The sequence below is a fragment of the Armigeres subalbatus genome, chromosome 1 (assembly GCF_024139115.2).
Source record: "Armigeres subalbatus isolate Guangzhou_Male chromosome 1, GZ_Asu_2, whole genome shotgun sequence".
Classification (NCBI taxonomy): domain Eukaryota; kingdom Metazoa; phylum Arthropoda; class Insecta; order Diptera; family Culicidae; genus Armigeres; species Armigeres subalbatus.
The window spans coordinates 220349511-220367410 of NC_085139.1; the positions used below are offsets into that span (position 1 = coordinate 220349511).

At 43.1% G+C, this 17900-nt stretch overlaps 1 protein-coding gene across 1 annotated transcript in view; it reads left to right on the forward strand.

Moving 5' to 3' along the window:
* The first annotated feature begins 1142 nt into the window (after window positions 1-1142).
* The window catches only part of LOC134205788 (alanine aminotransferase 1-like), a 67792-nt gene continuing 51034 nt past the window's right edge, over window positions 1143-17900 (forward strand). Inside the window, exon 1 of the mRNA XM_062681380.1 lies at window positions 1143-1301. The gene's annotated coding sequence lies outside the window, so the exon portion shown is untranslated. The remainder of the gene's footprint in view (window positions 1302-17900) is intronic.

Sequence of the window (17900 nt, forward strand, 5' to 3'; positions counted from 1 at the left end):
ATAAAATACGGCTGACTCCAGTGGGCTGGTCACTTAGTGCGAATGCCGGAAGGAAGAATAGCGAAAACAATGTTCAACAGAGAACCAGATAGGGGCCGGCAACTTCGTGGAAGCTAGCTACACGCGGTGGAATCTGACCTGGGGACCCTGAACGTTCGGAGAAACTGGAGGAACATCGCACAAGACCGACGATTATGGAGCTCTACAATACAATAGGTGTATCGACGCTGTAGCCAAACAGGTAGGTAAACTATAGAGGAAGATTGTCGTTGACGTCACTGGCGAAACATCTTTGCTGGCGAGGATATGGCGCTAAATGTCAACGAGGGAAAAATCAGAACGTTTTAACAGTTGTGTACCCAACATGTTTGAGAACGAGAACGAAGGGAACCGCTGCGACAATCGTCCTCTATAGTTTATTGGCTCTATTCCTGTGATAGATTACTTCAAGCAGTGCAGTCTGTGCACCCCATCCCCAAAGGTAAAAGTTTTAGAACGCCTACACACAGAAGCTTCAACAAGGTCTAGAGGCGTCCAAGAAGTCTTGGCCTAACAATAGGCTAGATGATTTACAGACAATGGGTCATGGTGATGGTTTACGCCACATGCAACGTTTCACTAGAACTTCTCAATAGTAAGTTGTTTTCAAAAAGACAAGATTTCTGTCTGCTTAACAATAACCGTCCTCACTGGAAATGCGTACGGAATGCTGGTCGGGAAAATTACGCACAAACGTGCACAAACCCATCATCTCAACGTTCCGAAGAAGGCAAAATCTGTACCTTCGTATGATTTCTGAGGAACGTGCGAAAAACGGAATTGACGTTGTGTTGAGGTCGAGAATGAGGTAATATTTGCGCAAAACTTAAATTTCTTCAATTTCAGGTTTTAATTGTGAAAGCAGACTTATAGAAATCGCTCTTCCCTAAAATTCCCAGTCGAGTGATGCCATCCATTCACCATTAGCCAGAACTCTCTCACGTTCCAACCTCAACTCACAATCATCATTTGCAATCATTCTCACGCAAAATTCTCACTCGCTTTTTTGTTTGTTTGCGTGTGGCTTGACAGCCGCGGCTAGCGGTTCCTGCCGTACCAGTGCCGTTTGTTGGTGTCCAATCCGCACACCAACTGACGTCGTTGCGTCCTCAACCTTGATGGGCCTGTGCTGATGATGGTGAGGTTAATCCTTGATTCATTAAATCTGCTCTAGTCTCGTTTGATTCGCGAATCGCGCCAGTTCGGTTTTTAGGAAGTGTTTTGTGGTTCTGCCGTGATTAATTTGTGAGGAGAAGGAAAAGGTAAAGTTATGATTGCCACATCGGTTTTCCATAGTGAGCAATTTTTGGTTTTTAGTATTGTGTAACCAAATCCGAAGTTAATGAGCTTCATAGTGATGAATTTAGGCACCTTGTTTGGTATTATTCTGGTAGTGACATTGCGATATATGGTTATGGAAAAGGGTAAAAAAAACTATCCGGATTTCTCCCGGAGAATTTAGGCAGAGGATGTCAATTTATTCCTGACATAGAAATGATCATTTTGGAGAATACACATTTTTAATGCTCTGGAGTTCTCCTTCATTCGCGCAAGCAATACTGAGAACAACTACTGTGTAATCTATCTCAAGGAGAGTACCCCTGTTATCAGTCTTATCACCTTGTCCAGTGTGTTTTTGAACTGAGTTTGCAAAACGTGTATCCCTATTATAAATTGTTCTGAAAAGAAACTGAAGGCCCCCGGTGCCGTTATGCAATCAAGGCAGAAAAAGTCATGGCAGAACGCTGCATGCAAATTATAGTGCAGTGCTGTTGCGGCAAAAACCGCCCGAAAGTGAGAGAATGCACACCATTCTCGTGTGTGAGATGAAAATGCATTTTTCGACCTGACAAGATGCAGTTTCATTCACGCTTTCCTAAGCTGTCACCACGATAGTGACATAAGTCTCGTTAGTAGTATGCTGCTCTTTTGGTACACCGATTTGCAAAACTCAGTTGACAAGCCTCCCACCAATTAGATTCACTTAGCGGGTAATATCTAATCTCTAACTGGACAGCGGGTTTACTTCGGATCCGCTTATCATCACCCCACGCAGCGTGAATCGTTCCAGTCCAGTGTACACAATGGTACACTTTCGTACCATCACATGATGGGATAGTTCCATAAGAAGAAAGCCATGTTCAATCTTGACCTTCCGGTTCGCAGCTTGCTGTGATGCATCCTTGAAAAACACAACCGACTGCACGCTATTCGACCTATATTTTCCCTTGCGTTTATTTATTTACTATCATGATTAGCGTCTTCGGAATGAGAGCTAAATTTGTACCGCGAAGCTTAACACATCTGATGTCTGTTCACGCTAAATAATGGGCACTGTAGTATTTTGCGAGGATTTCAAACAACTTTGAATTAGTCACGAACGCGAATTAAATCCAGTAACGGAAACAAAAAAAAAGTTGAAGGTCGTATCCGAGACACGACCGCCAATTGGACGTAGGATTACGTGAAGTGTAAAAGATTTTATTTTGAAATTCTGAATATGTCCCCTGGCGTTGATATTGCGGTATTGCGGACTGTGCCCTTGTTATGTTGGCAGTGGCAGTGTTTAACAACGCATCGATTAGTTTGACATATAAAACTTCGGAAGAAAGTTCGGTTCGGAGGTCCTGACCTCCGAATTCTTAGTTGGTGCTACACCAACAATATCGGGGAAAGACAGCTCCTCAGCAAACTCATTATAGATAATAGAAAGAGGTTTCTGATTTTGTGCCGGTGCAAGTTCCAGACACTTATCTTCATTCCACAATTCACTTCATTCCACATTCCACTATCATCATAGAATTTGAAGATTAGTTCAAATTATTGATATATATTTACTCATTTGCTGCTAATAATAACTTCCTACCTCGAGTTGAGGGACCTTCGCCAGCGTCCCAACCGGTAGCCGACGACGTACTACCTTTGGCCGCTTTCAACTTGGCCCGATAACTCCGTGTCCGATCAGCGTCCGTCCTTGGAAGCTTTGAGGGTGCGTCCGATTGTTGATCCTTTCACGCTTCCTGGAATCGCGTTTATACTTCGCTGCCAAGTATTGCGACATCGCACTGTATTCACTAGTATCGAATAAACTTCTTCTAAGCACAACTAATGTTTCTCACTTCACCGATGTGATACGAGACACTAACTGTGTATCGAAAAAAAATCTGAAAATTGCATCACGTTAGCTATTGAAAAGTGATGTCTGTGCTAGAGAATGCATGCATATTGAATGCCAAGTTGAACCTGGTGAGAAAATGTTTATTTCAATAATACCCCAGTTTAATAGGTGCTCGGACTAGAGATGATATTCGATTGAAAAGTTACTCAAATCTTAGCAATTTTCATATTTATTTAAATACGGCGTTGTTCTGTTGGTCTCAAGCAATTATGAATTGCACTTTGCAGAAAATTCGTCTAGGCTCAAAACACTCCCATGTTATATGATGGTTATTATAAGAACCAATTTGTTTTCCACAATACGCCTATCCAATCACAAGCAGCAACAAAGCTTATGATTTGTACTTTGAAAAATATTTGTCTCGGCTCAATCTTCTCTCGTGTGAAATTATGATTCTGAAAAGAACCCATTTGTTATCAGTAATGCACCTTCCCAATCACAATCAGCAACAAAACCGAAGCAGAATCTAGAGAAAATTTCATTTCATTGCTACTGACCCGAATCAATTTTCGCAGCATCCCCCTCGAAGAGCGCTTGCGCTGCTGCCGACGCCAAGCGATAATAATTTGCACTTTGAAGAAGTAAAAGAAGATGAAGAAGAAGAAGAGTCCCTGGTTATGTACGAAAGCACTGGCATCGAACGAACGAAAGGCGGAGCAAGCAAGCCGATGCCAATGATACGGCTCTCAAAGGGGCGGGGCCTCGAACTCCATGCAAACGTATTCTGACCAGCCGAAGTCTGATTTTCTCGGAAAATCGACAGGACAATTACATCGCAGGGCCAACCAGAAATCACCGGCGGTGAAAAGGGTGAAGAGAACATCATCAAGGGCGTCTCATCGAAGGCGTCGAATATTATAATCAGCCTCATAAACGACATCTTCGTGCGTGTCGAGCTGGTCAAGCCCGCCGTTTCGGAGGGTTCCAAAGTCGTCACCAAGTAAGTCAGCTCCTAGTGAATGAACGAGGAAGTAGCTCCACTTAAAACGGTCCTTTTCAGGGCCACAGTCTCACTCAAAGAGGCGAGGAATTTTCGTACCGTGCAGGCCGGAAATCAAAATTTTTGAAATGAGTTTCCACTACTGATGCCACTGTCAGCCAATTTAGGATTTGCCGCTAGAACACGATAGACGTCATCCATTCTAATACATTGTTTTGCAACGTCTCCATGCAAGGAGCGCATCGGCTGCTACAGACAAAGAATTTTGCCCGTCACCAAGCGATTATTTGCATTTTTTGCAGATTTTTGTCTCGGCTCAACCTTCTCTCGTGTAAAAAGATGTTTTTGTTTCCAATGACGCGCCTTTCCAATAATAAACAGCAAGTACACCGAAATCAGAATCTTGGGAAAATCTCATTTGAAGCACATTCCCGCACTTTTAATAAATAGCAGATTCCAACTTTCTACCGTCGCCAAGCGGTTATGATGTGCACTTTTAAGAAAATATTTCGGCTCTACCTCTCAATAGTACATTTGACAAGAATCGATTTTGATCCATAATGCGCCTTTCTTACAATTCATAGCAAACAAAAGATAGTCCGTATCTTGCGTAAAAATTTCACTTTTCTGTTAAATAGTCACTGTTAAGAAAACATTTTCAGTGATGCCACTGGTATCCGGAGACCGCAATCGCTGCCATTTTTGCAATCAACTCTTTCTTCTCATAAAATTTTGGTCCTGAGAAGAACCGATTTTCTTTCCAAAATGCGCCACTAACAGTAACTAAACGATAGTCTGAAGATTGTTGCTTTTGGCGATGGCCTCTCGATGTTCCACTTTCTGCTGAGACTGCTGCTACGGGCGTCATCGTTGTGCCCGCTCTCCGAGAAAATTTAGTTGAACTGAGGATTGGAGTCGAGCCCGTAAGTTGCATGATTTTGATGTTTGGTTTACTGATTACGCGATTGGTTGGTTTACTGATTTTCAGTGCGTAGTAAAATTCAATTTTTCAATAGTTCAGCACTTCGAATGCTTTTTTTTATAGTTGAGCAAAATCTTAAAGAGTTCGTCGATCGATTAACACCAAAATCTTTAAAATCGGTTGAAAGACGGCTGAGTTATTAGCCCATACTTCCTGACCACTTTTCGTGACGGTCTCAAATTTGAAACTGCAAATTTGAAACAATGTTCCGGAAAGACGTAATCCTACGTCAAAATTCTGCGATTCCCTACAATATTTTTTTCCATTTGTTTTGATTAATGAGATGAGTATATTACTTCTTAGTGATAAAAGGTTTCGATTGCCTGGAATTAGTTGCGTTCCTAAAATTTCTATTTTCATAGATTCCCGTGCATTCGGTTCCATACAAATAGAAGGAGTTGATATGCGGCTTGGATGATCTGAGTCCCGTCAGCATATCGGCTTTTCGTTACCATCTATTCCACAGTGATGCACATAATTGAAGAACGTAAGCTAATCAATGATTACCAGTTTGCGTTCCGAAAAGGAAAATCCACTTCAGATTATCTAGATCTATTTAACATCACAGGTAGAGAAGCTATGCATAAAAAACTCTTAACACAGGCGATCTTCCTAGACATCAAAAAGGCATACGATGGCAGTCTATGGATAGGAACGGTTTTAAGCGTCACTCTATTCATGATTGCATTTGATGCTCGGGCATTCCATCAGGCGTCAAAGAGCTTTTTTTTCGCTGATGATGTGGTGCTCAATGCCACTGATACCAACCAAAAGAATCTTTCAAAACAACTCCAATCAGTGCTCAAATGGGTAGAAACGTGGGAACAACGCACCGGCTTCAAAATATCAACAGAAAAATGCGCAACAGTGGTGTTCAAGAATTTCAGATCTAGAAATCAAAACAGCTGAAGAATAAAAATAAACTGTGAACCTATCCTAGGAAAATCTTGTCACAAATGTCTCGGAGTAACGCTAGATCAACATCTTACCTTTAAGACGCATACAAAAGAGATGAAAGCAACGTGTATTCAAAGGATCCAGTTTCTAAAATTCATCGCTTCCAGATCCTAGGGTGGACATTGTCAAACGCTTATAAAAATTCACAAAGCAACTATATTTGATAAAATGCTATATGCAGCACCGATAACACCATCACTGGTACGTTCCATACTAGTCGGTTAGTGAGCCCACGGGTTGAAACAGGTGCCCCCAGCATATGGTTCCTTTTGAACCAGAGTCTGGCGATATTCGCAACAAAGGAAATCACCAATAATCAACACCCCTCTGACGAAGAAACAGAAGAAGTAAGAAGCAACAGTTCAGGAGAATTATGGAACCAGACCTTAACAGTTGAACCGAATACAATAAGATCTAGAAGCAGCAAAATTCTAGAAGACGCTGAAGCCAACATCCCGGCAATTAAACTCTTCTAAACTCAGACCAGTGCACCATGGCAAAGAAAAAAGATATCAGTGGATAATACCATCCTGAGCGTTAGCAAAAATGGAAAGAACAATATCGAGCTGAGGAAATTATTGACGCAACGACTACACACTACATATAATAGGTTCCAACTCAACGATATATACCGACGGATCAAAAACTGATTCCAGAACGGGTTTTTGTGTTATCGCGATTGGAAACATAATAGGTATTGTAGATCCAGTTAAAAAGCAAATTGAGCTCTCGCGACAATCGCATTTTTTTCCATTTCCGGATGTTCTCAACTGCATCGCGAGTGGTGCGCATCTATGTCATAGCCGTGCGTCATCATGCGCACCACTCGCGATGCAGTTGCTACATTTGGAAATGGGAGAAAATGCAATTGTCGCGAGAGCTCAGTTCGGTTTTCCATTGAATCTACAATAAAAGAACTCATAACCAAATAAGCATTTACAGTGTCGAATAGAAGCCCTGCGCTGGATGCCTAACATAGAGAGAGTAGGTTCTTACATAAAATGCATTCTCTAAGTGTGATCACAAGCCTCGAAAAAAAAAGATCAAATCCATTCTCAAGGATACAATCATCAAATTGTACAACGACTTAATATCAATTGGAACATTCAGCACTTTCTGCTGGATCGAACGTCATATAGGCATTCCTTGAAACGAAAAAGCTGATAAGGAGGCCAAGCAGGCTCCAAAGTTGACCACTGTCACGCATGAAGTAGTGGATCAGAAGGAAATAAAAACGATTATCAAAACTAATATGACCAAGGCTGCAAAATGGTGAGTTGACATCCGGGAAGGAGCGTCTAACATAGCTCTGGTCCTCACAAGTTCCAATACTCACGCTTCCACGGGTCTTCCGATGACGATTGACTGCCAGCTAAGGGTTGCGTACTTAGCCGGTAGTGTAGTTGTCCTTCTGACATCAGCTAGAGTGAGAGGGTGCGTCCTGTGGGGTCTGCCTAGGATGTGGTGGGGTTCGACAGTGGGCTCTGTTGAACTTCTATAAAAAGCTGCATGTGTCCCCAAGCGAGCCCTATCAAAGCGACCGTGGGCCGCTCAAAGCGCACTAGCCTAGTCCTGGTGTTGGGTGGGACTTTAAACAAATTTGACCAGACTGATCGAGCGTCTGTTCACCAAGGAGGTGCGGCTCCAACAGCGTCTGTTCTGGCATCCAGCGGCTGAGTATGAAATGCTATTCCCTGGAAGCTATACCTAAGAAGGCAGCCCCATCCCGGTGGATAGGGAACCTTGGGCCAACAACCTACTGTTCCCGAAACATCAATTTGTTCGAGAATCCGATAATGAAAGAATACGGACTGATTTTACGGCGACGACTCTTAGCGCGAAACAACGGACACGAATAGGAACATGGAACGTTTTATCCCTAGCCCAGCAGGGTAAATTGGCACAACTTGTCTGAAGCTTGAGATCCTGTGACTGAGTGAAGTTCGTTGGCCAAACATTGGAGAACACAGAACACCGTCGGGACCAGTTCTGCTATACTCTGGTTAACGAAGTGAACACGCAAAGAGAACTTCTACAGTCAACTCTATGCCGTCGTAGTTAGAATCCCGAAGGGTGATATCTAGATTTGTTTGAGCGACTTCAATGCGAAGATCGGATCCAACAACTCGAACCATGAGCGCATTATCGGACGCCATGGTCTCGAAGAAATGAACGAAAACGGAGAGCTGTTCGCATAATTTATTCCAATAACGACATGGTGATCGGGGGATCGCTCTTCCCTCATCGACCGATTCACAAGGTCACGTGGATCTCCCGTGACGGCTTTACAGAAAATCAAATCGACCACATCTGCATCAGCTGAAAATGGGAACGGGGCCTTCTTGATGTACGGAATAAACGTAGTGCCGATATCGCGTCTGATCATCACCTCCTCATCGGCGAAATACGCCTGCGCATTGCGCGAATTCGTCGGCAGGAGGAAAGAGTTGAACGACGATTCAACACACGCCGAGTGGAAGATGCCACGGTGAAACGGTTCTTCGTTGAAGAACTGGAGACGCGTGTTGCAGATTTTTCGGAAGGTGGCAGCATGGAAGACCAATGGACCGCCATCAAGAATGCCTTCATCGCCACCAGCGAGAACAATCTGGGCGAACTGCGCACCCAGAGAAAATAATGGATCACCGATGAGACCTGGAGGAAGATAGAGGAGCGAAGAGAAGCCAAAGCCGCGATAGAGCGATCAAAAACCAGAGGAGCCAAAGTCTTAGTCCGTCAACGATACTCGGCTCTTGAGAAGGAAGTAAAACGCTCATGTCGACGGGACAAGCGAGCGTGGGCAGACTCTCTGGCCGACGAAGGAGAGAGAGCCGCCGCAACCGGGGACATTCGCCTCCTCTACGATATCTCACGACGCTTAAGCGGGGCGAAGATGAGTGCAACGATGCCTGTGAAAGACGCGAATGATCAGTTATTGACCGACCCAACTGACCAGCTGAAACGCTGGTTCGAGCACTTGGAAATTTTTTTCAAGTGCCAGCCAGGCCATCACCACCTCGGCATGATCTGCCTAGGATCCGACGTATAACACGCGTCAATACCGAAACTCCATCACTGCTAGAGATTCAAACATCCATCCAAAGCATAAAAATAAAGCCCCAGGGGTCGGAGACGAGCCAGCCTTGGGCTGAAAGTCTCTTTAATAAAGACAAAAAAAAAAAAAAAAAGCCCCAGGGGTCGATCGCATATCAGCCGAGATGCTCAAAGCTGACCACATGACATCCGCTCAACTACTGCATCATTTATTTCGTAACCGCAAATTTCCCGGTCGACTGGATGCAAGGTATCTTAGTGAAGGTGCCCAAAAAGGGTGACTGTATGCGATAACTGGCGAGGCATTATGTTGCTGTGTACCGTTCTCAAAGTTCTGTGCAAAATTATCCTAGCCCGGATTCAGGAGAAGATCGATGCGACTCTCCGGCGGCAGCAGGCCGGATTCCGTGCCGGAAGATTCGTGTGGACCATATTGTCACACTCCGCACGGTGTGTCTATGGGGAAACATTATTTTTCAAAAATCAGTATCTCTGAAACACCCACCACGTGGAAGTAGATGCTCTCCTTTTTCATAGTGGTTAACTAAAATGTTCTATCGGGAGATCTAGAACAATTTTTATTTTTTTCACTATTTTTGGTGCAAATTCCATAGAAATCTCAAATGATAGCCGATTTAAGCCCCCCAAAAATGTATGGAAAAACGACCCCCGATAGAACATTTAAAAAATGCACCTACGTGAAAGAGGAAAACCTATACTTTCGTGTAGTGAGTGTTTTAGAGATACTGATTTTTTTGAAAATATGCCTCATCGGACAAACACATCGTGTATGGAGCAGGTCAACGAATTCCAAGAGTCCCTTTACTTGGTATTCATTGATTACGAAAAGCTTTCAACCGTCTTAATCACGAGAATATGTGGGTTGCCCTGAGACGCAAGGGGGTTCCTGACAAAATCATCGGCCTCATCGAAGCACAGTACGAGGCCTTTTCGTGTAGAGTGCTGCACAATGGGGTCCTGTCCGACCCTATCCGGGTCGTAGCTGGTGTGAGGCAAGGATGTATTTTATCACCGTTACTGTTCCTCATCGTAATCGATGAGATTTTGGTAGATGCGATTGACCGTGAACCGAACCGCGGGCTGTTATGGCAGCCTATAACCATGGAGCACCTAAACGACTTCGAATTGGCGGATGACGTTGCACTACTCGCGCAACGGCGCTCTGATATGCAGAGTAAGCTCAACGACCTTGCCGAGCGCTCCTCCTCGGCAGGTTTAGTCATCAACGTCAACAAAACCAAATCGTTGGATGTAATCACGGTGACTACTTCCAGTTTCACAGTAGCCGGGCAACCAGTGGAGAATGTTGAAAGCTTCCAATATCTTGGTAGTTAAATGGCGTCAGACGACAGTACCAAGAACAACATAGGCGCACTGATCAAGAAAGCAAGGGCTGCCTTTGCGAGTTTAAGAAATATCTGGAAAAACAGGCAGATAAGTGAACGCCCAAAAATACGAATTTTCAACTTTAACGTGAAATCTGTGTTGATATACGCTAGCGAAACATGGTGTGTATCAGTGGAGAATACTCAACGGCTGCAGGTGTTCATTAACAGATGCCTGCGGTATATAATTCGGGCCTGATGGCCTCACAACTGGATCTCAAACAACGAGCTCCATCGTCGTTGTCACCAACTTTTTTTGTTTTCAAAACTTTTACTTTTTTTTTCTCCTTCAACTCCTTTAAAATCCTCCTCTCGTCTTTGTTCGATGTCCCATAACCTACGGAAAAACAAACTGACAACACTGACACCGATCGATGAACCGCTGAAGAGGGTATCGGTCCCCTATGACCAACACATCACCCACCAGCTACACCATCGACTGAGGAAATTTGGCATCGATTTAGTATTTTCTAGCAGAAGCAATCAACTGAAGACACTGTTGGGCTCCAAAAAGGATAAAGTATACTGCCAAAAATATTTATATAGGATATATGTGTCACCGTTATAAATTTTTGCAATAGCTTCACCCTAATATAATCGATATAGAACCACACATAAATTAAATAATTGCTAATACGAGACCATACATAAAGTTTATTTGGATATATATTACATTAGTAGTTCGCGTAAAGAATGGTTACGTGTGCGCTGATATACATCATAAGTCAAATATATGTATTTTAGCCAAAAAATATGTGTGGATTTTTAGTAGTGTAGAAATCAGAAAAATATATTAAGCTCTTTTAGTGGAATGTATTAAACCGTCTAAGACGAATTAAGTACTGTCCATTTAATTCCACCAGTTAATTTTCGTTATCTTTGCAGATACGTATTTCGACCACAACTGTGTGGTCGTCTTCAGTGTCTTGTACTTGACTTGTACTTGAGTCGAGTCAAGTACAAGACACTGAAGACGACCACACAGTTGTGGTCGAAATACGTATCTGCAAAGATAACGAAAATTAACTGGTGGAATTAAATGGAGTGTAGAAATGTTAAATAAGGCAGGGGTTTACCAAATTAATTGTTCACAGTGTGATAAAGTATATGTAGGTCAAACAAAAAGATCGTTAGATGTAAGGTTCAAAGAACATATTGCAGAAGTAAGTAAGGCTAAGAGGGAAACTGATAAGGCAGCGGTTCTCAACCTTTTTCTTGAGAGGTACCCCTTCGAACTTTTGCATGATTTGAGGTACCCCCTCTCGAAAGTAGGCTTTCAATCCTCTTGAAAACATAATTCCGAGCCCTTTTGAAGGGAAGCTCCTTTAAGCTTTTGAGTCCATTTAGAGTAGGCTTCCGCGCCTCTTTATTAGAGGCTTCTGAGCCCCTTGTAGAGAGGCTTCCAAGCATCTTCAAGGCGGTTTTCGAGGCACTTAAAAGGAAGCTTTCATCTTGAAAGAACGCTTCTGAGCCTCTTGATAGTATGCTTCCAAGCCTATTGAAAGAAGAATTCTGAACTTCTAGAAGCGAGGCTTCCGAGCCTCTTGAAAGGAGGTTTCCGAACCACTTGAAAGTAGACTTCCGAGCCTCTTGAAAGCAGGCTTACGAGCCTCTTGAAAGAAGGCAACCTTACCACTTGAAAGGAGGCTTCCGAACCTCTTGAAAAGAGGCTTCCGAGCCTCTCGAAAGGAGCCTTCCGATCCTCTTGGAAAAAGGCTTCAGAGCCTCTTGAAAGGAGGCTTTTGAGCCTCTTGAAAGAAGGCTTCCGAGCCGCTTGAAAGAAGGCTTCCGAGCATCTTGAAAAGAGGTTTTTGAGTCTCTATAAAGGAGGCTTTTGAGCCTCTAGAAAGGAAGGCTTTTGAGCTTCTTGAAAGGAGGCTTCTGAGCCTCTTGAAAGAAGGCTTCCGAGCCTCTTGAAAGGAGGCTTCCGAGCCTCTTGAAAGGAGGCTTCCGAGCCTCTTAAGATGAGGCTTACGAGCCTCTTGAGAGGAGGCTTCCGAGCCTCTTGAGAGGAGGCTTCCGAGCCTCTTGAGAGGAGGCTTCCAGGCCTCTTGAGAGGAGGCTTCCAAGCCTCTTGAGAGGAGGCTTCCGTGCCCCTGGAGAGGAGGCTTCAGGGCCTGTTGAGAGGAGGCTTCAGGGCCTCTTGAGAGGAGGCTTCTTAGCCTCTTGAGAGGAGGCTTCCGAGCCTCTTGAGAGGAGGCTTCCGAGCCTCTTGAGAGGAGGCTTCCGAGCCTCTTGAGAGGAGGCTTCCGGGCCTCTTGAGAGGAGGCTTCCGAGCCTCTTGAGAGGAGGCTTCCGAGCCTCTTGAGAGGAGGCTTCCAGGCCTCTTGAGAGGAGGCTTCCAGGCCTCTTGAGAGGAGGCTTCCGGGCCTGTTGAGAGGAGGCTTGAGCCTGTTGAGAGGAGGCTTCCAGGCCTCTTGAGAGGAGGCTTTCAGGCCTGTTGAGAGGAGGCTTCTGAGCCTCTTGAGAGGAGGCTTCCAGGCCTCTTGAGAGGAGGCCTCCAGGCCTCTTGAGAGGAGGCTTCCGAGCCTCTTAAGAGGAGGCTTCCAGGCCTCTTGAGAGGAGGCTTCCAGGCCTCTTGAGAGGAGGCTTCTGAGCCTCTTGAGAGGAGGCTTCCAGGCCTCTTGAGAGGAGGCTTCAGGCCTCTTGAGAGGAGGCTTCTGAGCCTCTTGAGAGGAGGCTTCCAGGCCTCTTAAGAGGAGGCTTCGAGCCTCTTGAGAGAAGGCTTGAGCCTCTTGAGAGGAGGCTTGAGGCCTCTTAAGAGGAGGCTTCCAGGCCTCTTGAGAGGAGGCTTCTGAGCCTCTTGAGAGGAGGCTTCCAGGCCTCTTGGAGGAGGCTTCCGAGCCTCTTGAGAGGAGGCTTCCAGGCCTCTTGAGGAGGAGGCTTCTGAGCCTCTTGAGGAGGAGGCTTCCGGGCCTCTTGAGAGGAGGCTTCCGAGCCTCTTGAAAGGAGGCTTCCGAGCCTCTTGAAAGGAGGCTTCCGAGCCTCTTGAAAGGAGGCTTCCGAGCCTCTTGAAAGGAGGCTTCCGAGCCTCTTGAGAGAAGGCTTCCGAGCCTCTTGAGAGAAGGCTTCCGAGCCTCTTGAAAGGAGGCTTCCGAGCCTCTTGAAAGGAGGCTTCCGAGCCTCTTGAAAGGAGGCTTCCGAGCCTCTTGAAAGGAGGCTTCAGGCCCTCTTGAAAGGAGGCTTCCGAGCCTCTTGAAAGGAGGCTTCCGAGCCTCTTGAAAGGAGGCTTCCGAGCCTCTTGAAAGGAGGCTTCCGAGCCTCTTGAAAGGAGGCTTCCGAGCCTCTTGAAAGGAGGCTTCCGAGCCTCTTGGAAGGAGGCTTCCGAGCTTCTTGAAAGGAGGCTTCCGAGCCTCTTGAAAGGAGGCTTCTGTAGTAATAACATAGTAGGCTGACGTAGGAAATAACTAAGTTTGACACTGACGAATAATTCATTATGTAATAAACCACTGAACTAGAAACACCCGTTTTATTACTTCAGTTCAGAAGTGGGATAAACCATGATTTTCCAGTCTAGTCAAGAGCCTTCGGTAGATTTGGAGCCGATTGATGCAGCAATTCAAGCTGTAGAAGAAAATCAAAGCTGTTTTGGAGGAAGTTTAGATGAAATGTCAAACTTAGTTATTTCCTAGGTCAGCCTACTATGTTATTACTACAGCTTCCGAGCCTCTTGAAAGGAGGCTTCCGAGCCTCTTGAAAGGAGGCTTCCGAGCCTCTTGAAAGGAGGCTTCCGAGCCTCTTGAAAGGAGGCTTCCGAGCCTCTTGAAAGGAAGCCTTCGAGCTGCTTGGAAGAAGGCTTCCGAGAGGCGTAAAAGGATGCTTCTTATCCTCTTGCAACGAAGCAACCGAGTTTTAGTGAAAATATACGAGAAAGGCAAAAAATCATTTTGTTCATTTGACGTTTGATTCGTTTGATCTTTTGCTCCACAGCCCTTCATATATTGTGCAGGATGTTTCACATGGGATTTATTTATCGCATTACATATTATGTATGTACAAAATAAATTTTTGAAATAGAAAATACACAATTAGCAAAACTTTATCAATGAATTTTGATTGAAATTGTAATATGTCCGCCATTACGCATTTTTGGTCGAGGTACCCCCTAGGGCCAGCGAAGGTACCCCCAGGGGTACATGTACCCCAGGTTGAGAACCGCTGTGATAAGGGATTAAATTATGAGTTTAGGACTAAGGTAGCTGAACTTGTATATCAGGAAAATCATTCAATTACGACATCAAACATTGAAATTTTAAGAAATGTCGCTTCTCCTTGGAAACTTGATGTTGCTGAGAGCTTGGAAATCTACCGACATGTACAAACGCGGTTGTTGAATAAAGATCAAGGAAATGGTAACTCCTGGCTCTTCAAGTTTATACCTAGGCATTAAGCGCAACAAGCACCGTAGTAAATGTACCTAGAAATTATTCTACCTACGCATAGTCGCGTCAAGTACGAGACACTGAAGACGGCCTTACTGTTGAGGTCGAAATACGTATCTGTCAAGATACAATTAAGTGGTGGAATTCAATGGGATTGTACAAACTCGTCTTATGACAAGTGAAGACATTCCACTAAAAAGCTCAAAATAATTTTCTTAATCCTAAAAGTCTCCAAGGTGACATTCTTGAACTCTGAAAAATCGAACACAAAAAAATAGATAAAAAATACTGGTTTTTGAGGGACATCCTAATCCAAGTAGGTAAAATGGCTCTAAATCAGCAAACTTAAGCCAATCATCATCATCAGTATTCTAAAATAAAAAATATATTTAATAATTTTTATATGAAATGGACCCATTATATAATTTTTTTTTTACAGAATACTGAAATGTTATTTTCTATAAAGTTGTAGCGCAACTTTTTTCAATTAATTTAGCTAAAAAAACCTTTTCCGTAGCTCTTGGCTGATTTACAGCAATTTTACCTACTTGGAATAGAGTGTTCCTCAAAAAGCAGTAGGTATTTTTGATCTACTTTTTTTGTACTATTTTTTTATGGCACCATAATGATGGCTTTACTGTTCCGAACAATTTTGTAGAACAACATTTTTTCTAAAAAAAGTATATAGTTTTGGCGTAAGACGCATCTTTCTGCGTTAATCTGTATCCTGGACTATAGTGCAGTGGGTAGGCTTTTTTAATGAACTTCCAGTACGGCTCTGGAAGGCCCCTAAATAATTTGTTAAATATTCAAAAAAGTATCACCAAGTTGAGAAAAAATCTCAGCAGGGCTTTCTACAATCCACATAAACTTTCAAGTACAAGTATTTGTACTCTTCGGAGTATTGAACCGTATTTAAAGCATCTCTAACCACTAAATATTCTAATCTTACTTTTTAGGTAAGATTTAAATTGTTCTCTAAATGTTAATTTTTTGCATTTTTTACTTAATGAAGGGCGCCCAATGAGGGTTTCGCTAAGGGCGCTGGCACGTTACGGCTCTGGTCAGACTGCATGCAATCACGTTACACGATCGATCCCATCATAATCAACAAACAGTCGATACACAAACAAAAAGTGAAAATTTGAAACTCGAGTGCACGCGCTGTTGTAGGTATTTTGTACAATTCTATGGAAAAAGACTTATATACTTTGCGATTAATGACTGTCGGATTGCTAATGAATGTTATTATGCGAGGTGGCAATGTCCGAGTTGGGTATGTACTGCCTACAGTGAAGAAAACACTCTTTTCTAAACGCCAATAACATTTTCCACATTCAGCCATACATCTATCAGACCGAAAAAACATCGACTTGAATATTATACTCATTAGAGAGGGGGTGAGAAGTTCTGCCATACATCATGATCTGTAGGTCAACTGCGACGACAATTTTGAAAACTTTAGGTTTTAAAATTGTTGAAAACTTTAAAGTTCCCATCGTGCAATCAAGACGTACATATTTATAATCACCGTAACAGTCCTTTTCTGGTATTTAATATATTTTGAGCCATTTTATTCTGGTGAGAAGTCTGTGCACGCAATCACTCCTTGTACCAGACAAACATGTCAGATGTCTTGAATATTCCATCCTACTTCAAGATGTACAAAGCACAATCCAAAATGACCGACTGTGAGAAACGAGTTATTTTTATTTTTCTGTATTTTGTTACTGTCGCTGCGCAAGACACAGGCCAGCAGAACGGAATAATGAAACCTGACTGCTTCACGTTGTCTAGATACTGTCTTTCTTGTAATCAATGAAGACTACAAACTTACGTCTTAAAATTTTTATACAGCATTAATCATCTATCAAAATTCTCTAAGTGTAATACAAAAAATAAAAAAATATGTTGTAATAAAAGATATATTTTTTAAAAAGTAATGCTTTATATTTTTATTTTTATATATCCATTAAAACCACGATTGGATTGATATGATAGCCTTTCTGTTCAATTGAAGTGTGCAGGGAAAGCAAAAAATACCCGTGTCCATTTCAGCGGTTCACCCGTTCGAAGGGTAGGTGGACGAACAGGTAATCATCATTGTCGTTAGCGTTGGGGGACACATGAATAAGAAATATTGTAAGAAGTGATTTTAAATTTTCTTAAGTATGAGTGAATTGAATAATATTGTTTGCGGATCAATACAAATTAGAATCGTTTCAGTTGTTGTGTTGTAATTTGCTACCGGAGACTTATAATCAGCTTGATCGATTGTGATAATATTCAATGATATAAGCGCTGAGACGGAAGGTGAAATACTTTATAAAACAGAGTTTGTTTGGAACTTTTGAATCAACAGTGAGTAGCTGTGGTGAGCAAGGGTCAAGTTTCAAGTCCAACCATATGATTAAAATTGTTCCGCTATAATACAATAACAAAGTGCAATGTGAGGAGAATCCGTGAAGCTGATGGATTGCTGATAATGCCTTTTTTAAACTGAGATTAATCACCCTAGCGGTGACGATGCTATTCTTGTTAGCAAAAGCGCATTTGAGTGGTCAAAAAATCTTTTGAAAATTGTGTGTCAGTTGAAATAATTTTTTTTTCATTTAATAACGTACATTCTTCTTCTTCTTCTTCTTATTGGCATTACATCCCCACACTGGGACAGAGCCGCCTCGCAGCTTAGTGTTCATTAAGCACTTTCACAGTTATTAACTGCGAGGTTTCTAAGCCAGTTTACCATTTTTGCATTCGTGGGAATCGAACCCAGCCACCCTCAGCATGGTCTTGCTTTGTAGCCGCGCGTCTTACCGCACGGCTAAGGAGGGCCCCGCGATGTACATTAGGGTGTCTCAAAAAAAAAAACACTATGTTCGAAAAGTTATCTCGGATAGAATCTTTGGGTTGTAAAGAATGTAACGGATGGGAATTTGGTTTCAGAAACTTGCCGTAACTC